The sequence below is a fragment of the Muscardinus avellanarius genome, assembly GCF_963383645.1.
Source record: "Muscardinus avellanarius genome assembly, chromosome: 3".
Taxonomy (NCBI): domain Eukaryota; kingdom Metazoa; phylum Chordata; class Mammalia; order Rodentia; family Gliridae; genus Muscardinus; species Muscardinus avellanarius.
The window spans coordinates 69,049,075-69,061,181 of record NC_137788.1 but is presented as its reverse complement, the minus strand read 5'-3'; the positions used below and the strand labels follow the sequence as shown (position 1 = coordinate 69,061,181).

Genomic DNA, 12,107 nt, shown 5'->3' with positions numbered 1-12,107 from the left:
CACCTCACTCTTATGGTGGTATACTATATTCACAGGAAAGTAGTTGAAAGTTTTTCAAGCTTAAATTTTCTTCACACAACAAGAAGAGTTGACATGCATATTTTAAATTGAAGGAGAAAACACATTTTTATTACATGAGCCAATTAGTACATTCAGTGACATTTTAAATTTTGACCCTATGTGCTTTCATCTCAATAAGAAAGTTAACTGAAAAGTAAGAATATAAAACTATTTGGAAGAACATATGTATGTGAAAAATAAAAGTCATCTTCTGCAATATTCAGAACCATATCTCAGTAGAACCATATCTCAGTAGGAGAGAAATTGGATTTCTCTGGCATTATTTGATGACTTTCTGGATCTGATACGACTCATGGACACTGGTGAGCAGAAAGATGGAACTGAAGAGCAGTCAGAAAACCTGGCATCTCTGTGTCGCTGAATGTGGCCCACTAGCCCAGGGATATTGGGCAAATATGGAGCTTGTCTACGTTTTCATCTAGAAACAGTGTAGAATACTATTTCTACTTGATTTGAAATTATTATGATTGCTTGTGTTTTTATTAATCATCCTTCATTCAGTAAACACATACTGGTTCTAGGAGGTATTTTCTATGGAAAATGAAAAGACAGTGCAAGAAGCTTTGCCCCCAGGAGGGAAGATTACTTTGAGCATATACACATAACCAATGTAAGAGTAGAACAGAAAAGCAAGAAAATAGGACGGAGTACCATCAGCATTCAAAGGATGGAATAGCTAGACCCTTCCCTGGGTGCTGCCGAAGGCTTTGAGACCGTGGTTGAGCCAAGCTAAAGATAGATGGGGTTCAGTAGATGGAAGCAAAAGAGCGAATTTTAGGTCAAGAGAAGTACTTGAAGAAAAATCACAGTGATGATACTTTTTTTTTTCAAGAGGGCGAGCTTGAGAAACGATGGCCAAACTGATTTACCCAAATGTGTAAAGTAACCAACGGAGTCCTGAAATGATCAGAACTTGCTGGGAACCACAGTACACCCAGAAGCCAGGGCTGGAGTGAATTAGTTCATCCATGTGTTAAGGCTTACAAGGTTCATATTTCAGAACAACGCCAAAACACAGCATGAGCTAACTCAAGCACCCCAACTCCAAGTCCAGCCCACACTGTTAGGGAGCAAGGTGCTTGGGCACTCTCCCTCCCTTCTCCACACCACAACCCACTTTTAGCTTTCATCATTAGCATTGAAGGGATGGTTCAGATAATGCTTGTCAGAGGCCAGACTGTCTTCCCAGGAGCAGATATGTCAAAGCGCTTAATCTGACTGGTTTGTGGAATCTTCCACATACTTTAATTTGATAGATCTACATTCCCATCAGAAATATCTTCAGTTCTAGCTTTGCAGAATTGGAATGGTAAGCCAAAATTTACAAGTTAAACATTTCTGTCCATCCAAACAGATGTGTTAATATCAAGTATAAGAGCATTCATCTATAAATATTATTTTTAGTTCTCACATTATTAATGCTGGGTAATGAACTTAGGTGCATTCTACATCTGAGCTATATCCTGATCCCTTTTTATTTTTATTTTGAAACACGGTCTCACTGCTAAGTTACTGAGGATCTCACTAAATTTCTGAAACTGGCCTCTAACCTGCAATTCTCCTGTCTCAGCTTCCCAACAACTGGGATTACAGATATGTGCCCTGATGCCCAGTCCATTCTCATTATTTGATCAGTGCACAATGCTTTTGATTTACAAATAAAAAATATTTGAAATGGATTTTTCTCTGCATCTACTCATAGGTGGCTTTATTTTTACTTCAAGGTTTTAACACTGACTTCCAAAGTACTCAAGACAATATTATTTAGTTTTGTAATGTATTGTGATGATTATTTTATATTAAGGAGGTACACACCAGCAAAATTAGTTTCATTTTATTAGGACCAATATACTTGATTAGTCTATACAGAGTCAGCCTTTTGGGACTCTGGTATTTTGGAATTTTTTTTTTATAAAAGTGCTCCAGAGAATCAGAATAGAAGGAACATACTTTGACATCATAAAGGCAATCTACAAAAGACCCACAGCCAACATCATATGTGGAACTTTTTAAAACATCATAAGCATAGTCAATATCTCCAAAATACCAACCATTTTTATTCTAGAAATGCACTTCTAACATATCTAAAAGATTAAAGACCAATGATTAAAAACCTTTACCAAAAGATCTTCTGTAATGGGCTTTATCTATCCAATTCCTGTACCCCCAAAATGCTCTATTGACCAAAAGGATGTAATAAATTAAACTGATTTAAAAAGTAATGGTATGCTGTAAGAATATAGAAAATCTTATTAGAATATTTCTTGCAGAATCTATAAGGAGTAAGGTAGAAGAAATAATGTAGTTAGCTACACAATTCTTTACTTCCAGAAATATATAGTTTGGGAAAATTGAACTTTGGAGAAAGGAATTTTAGGGAAAGTGAAGGCAGAGGAAACTATCTTTTTTAAGTTAATTAAAATGTTTTGATTTCTGTGAAACCACTTCTCTAGCAAAGGAGTTTGTTAGTTTATTTTGTCTAGAAATTAAAAGGTTATTGGACACCATTTACTCTTCTTTTAGATCATTGTAAATAGCTTTGCCTCATGCCCTGCCATCTCTCCAGGTACTTTGGTGTTTTGTCCTTTGCAGGCACAACACAGTGTGGGATCACATCTACAGTGGAACCCTAGAACCTTAGTTCAGAATCTTTAGTTTTGTGGATACCTATTTTATGTCTTAACGAAAGCAATTTGCCTTTACAGGTTCTCTTTGCAAATTTGCAAGATCAATAGCAAATGACAAAATTACTACTACTCATGCCTGAATGTTGCTAACCAGAGTTTAAAATTTTAAATTGAAGATTATGTTGTAAGCTCTTCTGTCATAAGACAGTAAATTCCCTATTCCCTCAGAATTCCTCTGTGGTTCTCCTACTAAGCATTAGCAACAGGAGGTGAACTGGAAGTTCTCCATTGATGCAGCACAGACAAAGAGCAATACCACCATAGTTAAGTCTCTGGAAAACTTCCTCGAAATGCTGACTGAAATGTTCTAGTAGGTAGGGAACATGTTTCTCCTTATTCAAGAATCACCAGCTGGACATGGTGGCGCAGGCTTGTAATCCCCGCACTTGGGAGGCGGAGACAGGAGGATCGCGCAGGATCAAAGCCAGCAGTGCTGGTTTAAGAGACTCTGTTTCCAAAAATTAAAAAAAAAAAAAAATAGGTGTAGGAGTGTAGCCCGGAGGTAGAAGGGCTTCCAGAAACCCCAGTACCACCAAATCACCAGAACTTTTTTTGGTATTGAGAATGAAACTCAAGAGCATTCTACCTCCAAGCCACACTCTCAGCCCTTTTCTATTTTTTAATTTGAAACAGGGTCTCACTAGGTTGCTGAGTTTAACTCCTTACTGAGGCTGTCCTTGAACCTGCAATCCTCCTGTGTCAGCTTCCCAACTACTGGGATTACACTTCTAATGGCAAGCTTTCAGTCCTGGGGGCTCACTCATTAATGTGATAACATTTTTTTCATTCCTTCTTCCTCTTTAACATGATTTCAACAGAAGTCAGAAAAGAGTAGCAGCCATATCTAGGAAAATGGTACAGTACTTCGATCCTTCAATGCCTCAGATTGCGTACTTCTGACAGTCTGTAGAATTTAATCTTTGTTATTCCAGGAATCTATATCCTAGAAGAACTCAAATAACAAGGAGAAATCGAGCAGGCACATAAAAGAAACCAACTGGACTGCCAGAAAGCAATATTAACCCTTATTAATTTATTTGGGTTTTTTGCTCTATTTTGTACTTTATTGTAAAAAGACAAATTTAATACACTATGTTTTTCCACTATTTACCCTTGGTTATGATTAATCCTGAAAGCCTGATTTCTTTGTTTTGTGGGCTTACTACATATTTTAATATTGACCAATGTTTGGATTTTATCTGCTATGTAAAAAGCCACTATTTTCCGCAGAAAGCCAGGTGTGATAAAGCATACCTGCAATCCTAGTCCCTGAGACAGGAAAATCACAGGAGTGCTTCCTGATTCAGCAACTTAGTGACACCCTGTTTCAAAATAAATATATAATAAATATATAATATATAAATGGGGGTATAGCTCAAAGGTAAAATGCCCATGAGCTCAAGCTCCAGTAATAAACACACACACACACACACACACACACACACACACACACACACACACATTCTGCAGGCCAAAATAAAATTTTTAAACCCACATCGGAGAACAGTAAAATTTTCCTTCTTGAAGAGTTTCCATTTAACACCTTCTTCCATAGTTCATAACTATCTGAAACATTCAAATAAAACCACATCAAACATTTCTTTGGAATGCAAGAGAAAGAAATATCTTTCTCTTAAGGAAGAATCAAGCAAATGTAAAAAAAGCAAAATATAACCTTATTGCATTTTGTCCCCTAAGTGATTTCATTTAATCCTTCCTTATTATTTTTGTGAATATTAATGATCAGAGGCCATTAACCCATCTTGAGTTGTTCTCTCAAAGACCAAGATTGCATTGTTATGTTGATGACACTGAAATTTTTATTATTTGTGGCTTTCTTCTATAGAATTATATTTATTTAATTGGCATCTAAGGGACTGAGAAAAACAAATTATAGCCCAGAGCATCAAGAAACTATATTTTGCTTCTTAACATAAACTGTTTCCCAAAGTAATGTTAGGTGTTCTAGTATATATGTCAATCAAAGCATTGTTACCCTAGCTAATATATTTTCAAGCTACCAAACAGGTTTTGTTAGCCCATTGTCATTTTGACATGCCCTCAAACAGAATTTGAAAGAGCTTCTTAAATGTATTTGATGAAAGAAAACTTTGTCTACAGAGTATCAACTGACAATTATTCTTTCATGTAGTATAGTTTCAGATAAGCCACTATATGAATATAAGAATACAGAAGGCAAAACTACCACAGGCAGAGAGAACATAAATGTTGCACCGTAGCCCTTCCAACTACACAAGAAAGTTTCCAAATGTCTAGGACTGAATGGTTCCTGTAACTCAATCTTCTGTTTCTTGCCCTAAGTCCTGAACTAATCAATTCCTTATTATTTTTCTCTAGATAACAAAATAGTGCAAATGTTTTTAAAACTGGATTTGCAAACTTCTAGCATCTCACTTTTGTGCTACACTTCCAGTTATTCCCAGAGAAAGTCATTTAATATTCCCATGACACAAATTAAATTCAGATATCTCTCAGGGAAAATGAGAAATAAAAAACTAACCAATTTTTGTCCCTCTGATAATTCAATGCCAAGAGGAGGCTCTCCCAGCAAGCTCTGGAGGGGAAAAAATGAACTCATTCAAGCTGCCAGTATTTATCCATGTACTGTAAAAGTGCAGTACACTGAATTGTATTTTCATATTGATCTCCTTCATACCACCTCAAGGTTTAGACCTGTGAAGGGTCAAGTATGATGGAGATAATAGTTATGGAAGAAGACATACAGTAAGTATCTGAAGGAGAAAGAAAGAAGGACCTGTTCATTGTGATACTTTGTTGTAGGTGGCCAGTTTTCTCAGGAAGAAATCTGAGCCACCTGTCATGTTGGCTCCTGAGAAGTTGCTGCTGTAAGCGGCTCTTGAAGGGCTGAATTTCAGAGCCAATGTTTATAAAACAATAACTTTGTTTTAAATTTAAGGCTCATGTATTAGTCAATGATTCGTGTTCTGCATTTTTTAACCATTTTCCATTATAGAAAGAAAAATATTTATCTTTTAAATAAAACTGGTATAGGAAAAAGAAGTTCAGATCTTCCAGAGATAGTTGACTATCTTATATTTTCTCTTGTCCTGCCTATCAGTTAGTTATCAGTGTAATTGTTCTAACCATTTCATTTTGTTTGGGGTTTGTTTGCTTTTTGCTTATGTGTGAATAGTGTATACTCAAAAATATATTCCCACCCCTATCTTGGGATATAGTATATTCAAAAACTGTATTATCAAACTTCTTTCCTTAGACATATATTTCACTTTCTCAGTTGCCCTCTTACAATTGGTATAGAAGTTCATGAATATCCATTTAATACCAAATAATTTTATTGCTGAAAAAGTGCTTAAAACCAATTAGAAAATGAAAGAAAATATTTTTCTACGATTGTACATTCATCCCAATTATTCATTTATTAAATATATTTACTGTACAGATTAAGAGTGGTTAGGCCAGGAGTAGTGGTACATGCTTAAAATCCTACTGATTGAGAGGCTGAGATAGTAAGATCATAGGTTCGAAGCCAACCTCAACAAATCAGTAAGGCTCTCTACCATTCAATGAGCCTCTCAGAAACTTACTGAGACTCTGTTTCCAAAAAATAAAAAGGTCTGGGTGTATACCCTAGAGATAGATAGAAATGCCCTGAGTTCCATCCCTAGTATCCCTCTCCCCTCTCTCTCTCTCTCTCTCTCTCTCTCTCTCTCTCTCTCTCAAGTTTAAAAGCACTGGAAAAATGTAATTTTTAATAATAATTCTAATATCTAGCTACAAATTAAGCCATTCGAGAGGCACCTGTGAAGTTATACCACCATGTTTAAAAATTTTTTTTGGTGGTACTGGGGTTCCTGGAAATCCTTCTACCTCTGGGCTACACTCTCAGACCTATTTTATATTTTATTTGGAAACAGGGTCTCTTAAGCCAGTGAGGCTGGCTTTGAACCTGCGCGATCCTCCTGTCTCCGCCTCCCAAGTGCGGGGATTACAAGCGTGCACCACCACGCTCGGCACCATGTTTAAATTTTATGTCACCATATCATAACAGTTATACCACTATATTTAATTCTTTTTGATGGCAGCAATGTAGCCCAATTTCTAGGAGGCTGATGTTTTAATCCTCTCCCTGCACTTTGAAGCAAATATCTTCTCTAAGTGTACTTTTTTCTATTTTAAATAACATGATAATATAATAGTATAATCATACCACACTAAAGATTAAATTAGACAATTGATAAGAGTGTTAATCTAAAATTCTAAGGAAGAGAATCTGATTTTCACAATTTAGTTAAGAACTGTGTGGTCAAATCCAGTTAATCTCAGGGTATAAACATATATTTTAGTAAATACCTCAGACCAGGAGAAAAGGAAACTCAGAAATCTTAGAGAAGAAACAGTTTATAGATTGCTTAGACTCTTCAAATAGGGTAATCTTAAAGATAAGGTAGACTGACGTGGTGGCACACACTTGTAATCCCTGCACTTGAGAGGCGGAGACAGGAGGATCGCACAGGTTTGAAGCCAGCCGCGCTGGCTTAAGAGACCCTGTTTCCAAATTTTTTTTTTAAAGTATATAAAATAGGTCTGAGAGTGTATCCCAGAAGGTAGAAGGGCTTCTAGAAACCCCAGTACCACCAAAATAAATAATAAAAAGAAAGAAAGAAAAAAGATAAGGTAACAAAAAGTCCTATTAAAGGCAAGCTAATAAAGAGTTTTATCTGTCATGCTAAGTAGTGTGTACTTGATCCTGGAGGCAATGAAAAATAAAAATAATTTGAAAGCAAAACAGTCGTAGTTATTTTTAGAAAGAAAATTTTGTTTTTCATTACATTTAGTTTTTTTACCTCTGAAGACTACTAATGTTTCAACCATTAAGTATTTTATGTATGCAGCAAATTGTATAGTTGATATGCTTTTAATGAGAGGCAGTACAAAATGTATCAATGCAAAAAGAATGTTTTACACACTCATTAGCATAGTGATTGATGTAAATTACATTTTAGTAATGTAAGAGACAGTGTGTTAGACCTCAAAAAAGAAACTACAATTTCCTGTAATCCAAGACTGGAAAGGCTGAATTTGTTTTTACCCATCACCTTTACAATTTGTCAGTGGTATATCATAGAGATTTAAAATAATAAGAGTCTCTTCTCAGCTGCGGTTGAATGAATTCTAGTGAAGCTACCTGGCAGTGTCACTGTGGGACAATGAAATTTCCCCAAAAACTATTTCCAGTAGTATAGGCAATCAAGAGGTTTAAGAGTTTCAAAGACTGAAAAGCAGCTAAGTTCTTTTGGATTTTAAAATATGTAGGAAAAAGTACAGAAAAGCTCTTTTAGAGCATGGACATGGCTTTAATGATAGGGAACATCAAGAGTTTCCATAAAGCTTCACATACCCCAAGGCACAAGTGTTGAAAACAGCCAGTTTACTTATATGTCACTGCTTCCTATTTTTGGAGGTACAGGAATGCTGTGCTTGCAGTGATAGGACATTGACTTTATTCCATAGTCAAAAGCACCAGGTGTCAAGCTCAGCTTCCATTTACACAGGATGCACCAAAATCCCTAGGACAGTGAATGGGTCAAATACTACATTCCCAAAGTGTCTTAGTCAGCACTAAGGTTCAAAAAGTCAATGTAAAATACTGGGAAGTGTCTAGGACTGCCCTGAAAATAGTCTTGAAATATAACCCAGAGTCCTTCTCAAAAAGCTCACAGGATACTTTAGTATTCAGAAAAGGGAATAAAGGCAATTTTCAGTAGCTGAATTTCTTTCAAAGAAAGAACAACAATGGAGGACTGATGTGTAAGTTGAAATGTTTGATAACTAATGTCAAAAACTGTCAAGATGATGAATACACATTTTGGTAAGAAAAATATCACTGTTTGCAAAGGATAATTATTCATGTGAAATATGCTGTCTATTAATTGAACAGAATCAAACCACTAAAGAAAACCCACAGCAAGAGAAGCATCTAAATAGCAATCAAAAGGCCAGGGAAGTTCGCTTTAGAATATATCTACACACTTTACAGAAATACCCACTTTTTTTTTCAGGTCTGGGGATGAAACCCAGGGGCATTTGACCTCCGAGCTACACCCCCTGCCCTATTTTTTATTCTTTATTTTGAAACCGGGTTGAACTGAGTTGCAGAGGGCCTCACTAAGTAGCTGAGGCTGTCCGTAAACCGCGATCCTCCAGGTCTCAGCCTCCCGAATGCTGGGATAACAAGTGTATGCCACCACACCCGGCTCTAAATACTCATTCCATCTAAGGAGCCATCAAAACTGGTGAAAGCCTGTTCACCAACACTGGGGTTCTAGTGCGAGAGTGAGTTAATATATCTGTATAAAGGAACTGAACTACCTCAGCATCAATAAACAGCCTCTTTCACAAAGTAACTCATAATTTTTTAATCAACTTTAAGCTGCATACAGGCAAAGAGATCACAAACAGCTGGAAGACTGTAATGGTCTGGGGGAAAGTTAGGTTCCTCTTGCAGATGTGAGCTAAGAATATGTCCTGGGCCTTCTCTCAAAGTAGCCACTTATCTTCCCCAGAGAATAGCTGGCTGAGTTTTCCTGCCTTTCCTGGCAAGACCCAGTCAACTGTGTTAAAGGGACACCAGGAAGAGGTCATGGGGCTTATAAGTTTTGCTTGCCAGCTCTGTCTTCTGTGCTGGGGACTTCTTTGAGACTTCCTTCTTTGCACAGGCCTGATAAGACAACCTGACAAGGAACTGTTCCTTATGATATGGAAAGAATCTGTGATTTTAGAAGGATCCATTGCCTTTGGGGCTTTGGCTGGTGCAGGTACCTCTCCTTTGGAAGGACAGAGCCACATGCTCAGGGACTGTCTCTGGTTCTCAAGCTCAGGTCTGGGTTGCAAGGGCATCCCATTCTTATCCTTTCCCTCTTTCTTCAGGAGCCAGCTACACAGAGCTTTCTTCCCACAGTTATCATCACACACACACACTCCGAGAAGCTGGCACAGGGCTCGTTGGCTTTGCATACTTCCTCTACTTTTTACAGATCCTGGGGATTCTGGGAAAGCCAATTCTCAGCAGTCATGCTGGGGGTGAACAGAGGTTTCTTAGCCTCCAAGGCGTCATTCAGGCACCCCAGATTGCTCAGGTTTTCAATCTCCACACCTTTAGGTTGGTTGCCCCGACAGTTGGTATAGGAGTCAGGCTTGACAAGACAGTCATTCATGCTGTAAAATTGCTGGAACACCTGAAATAAGAGCTTCAACTTCTCACTGACTTCACAGCTGTCATTCTTGTGCTTCTCCAGTTTGCAAGGCTCCTGGGGAGTCACCAGCCAATCAGACAGGTCCATCCATCTCGACGGAGGAGCTCCAAATCTTCAACCTTTTCAACATCAGTGGAGAAAGAACTGGCAGGAGACTGGCTGCCATGCTGCGGGGAACTTGGTTTTCCAGAAACTTCTTGTTGCTGACTCTTGAGAGTCCAGTTTTTTAGGCCCTTTAGGTTACCCCAGACATTACTGAAGAAACTGCTGGCTCTAGCAGAAGTCTGACTATTCTTCAAAGTCTGTTTTTGGGTGAGCCAGTCCTGGGGATTGGTGCTAGGTATGAAAGGAGGCTGGTGACCACTGGCAGGTTTGTTTCCAAGAAGCCATTCACTGAAAGGTACAGCTGAGCTGCTGGATGTTGCCTTCTGTTCTGGAAGTACAATATAGCCTCTTTTCTCTGAGAAGGGCCCAATGGTTGATGAACTAGCACAAGTCATCAGGTGCTCAGGAATTTGAATGGTCTTTAGGGACCCAAAGGTAGTAATGGTCTGGCACAGAGCTATTGTGTCTGCTTCAAAGAGCAAGACAGTCAAATCTTCTGGCTTAAGGGTCAAACTTCCCAGTCTCTCCAGGCACACAGAGACTTGGTTGGCTAGATCATTGTTTGAGGTATACTCCAGATGATGAATAAGACAATTGAATTGACCCAGTGACCAGTAGAGCTGCTGAGCCTACTGTTGAAGTGTCTCCTCCTTGAGCTGATAGATGAGATCTACCTCTTCATACAGCCACATCTCATGACTCCGAGGGCATTCTAGGTGATTGCTTATGCAAATGCGAATCTGAGCTTTTATGTCTCGTAAGTTATCCTTAATTTGCTGTTCAGCCTGGAGAACTCCACCAATGGCAAACTCCAACTCCCTCCGTGTGTCAGTACATCTCAAAAGGGGTTCTCTGTTACTGGAGCCGCTTCTCAGGTCCTGGGAGGTATTCATTCATTCATTCTGTTCACTACTCCTTGAGACATGTCTTAGTTCACTTGTTCTTCCTTCTGCCTGTCGGTGCTGCCCTCGGCCCCGGAGATGCCACTTTATGATGCAGTAAATATTGACCTTTTGAGGGACATGCGTTGGTTTTTATTTTATTTTATTTTTTTGATGGTGGTGGTAGTAGTACTAGGGATTAAACTCAAGGCCTCACACATACAAAGCAACCACTCTTCTACCAAGCTTCATCACAAGCCCTCAGAACATTTTAAATTCAAAGTGAAGGGTCAAAGTAGCAACCCTACATAGAACAAAAAGGAAAAAAAAATGAACTAGGCAGGTTTGGATCAAGTAAAACATGCTCTACTTTATCTTTAGTGGCTAACATAATGAAACCAAAATTAAGACACTTACACATTGATACTGGAAAGAAACTTACCACCTTTAAAGGTCAGAGCAAAGAGTAGCTTGTATCTATTTTTTTGTCATTAGACAAGTGGAGTTCTGATCACAAACCATATCTCAGATGGTATCAATATTTTAAAATTTAATAACAACCTTACTTATTTGCAAAATTTACTCAAAATTCAAATAGAAATATTGAATTTCAGGGGTGATAATAATTTTTCCAAAGGTAATGTTGTAATATAATGATAAATCATCTTCTAAGTGAGCTGGGTGTGGTGGCACATGGAATCCCAGTACTTGGGAGGCTGAGACAGGTTTGATGCCAGCCTCAGCATCTTAGTGAGGCTCTCAGCAAGTTAGTGAGACCCTGTTTCCAAATAAAATATAAAATAGGTCTGGAGGTGTAACATGGAGGTAGAAGGTCCCTGGGTTCCATCCCCAGTACTACACACACACAAAATCATCATCTCGTCTTTAAATATGCAAAGATTATTTTTCTGAGGCTGTAGATGTTAAAAATTTTCCTCCCTGCTTCCCTGCGTTTCCCCCACCTCCACAAATCAAGACTCTTAAAGACAAGTACAGGTGAGGGATAACAACGTCTCTCACACACACTGCTAGGTGCTGCTTCATTAGGTCAGAATGAACTGCTATCTTGATTCTGAATTGAGTCATGGTCCATCATT

At 38.2% G+C, this 12,107-nt stretch overlaps 1 pseudogene across 1 annotated transcript; it reads right to left on the bottom strand.

Annotated features, from left to right (window-relative positions):
* Positions 1-9,186: 9,186 nt before the first annotated feature.
* LOC308261276 (nuclear receptor coactivator 4-like) lies at positions 9,187-11,022 on the bottom strand (annotated as a pseudogene). The gene has a single exon. The product of its transcript is annotated as a nuclear receptor coactivator 4-like (transcript).
* Positions 11,023-12,107: the final 1,085 nt, after the last annotated feature.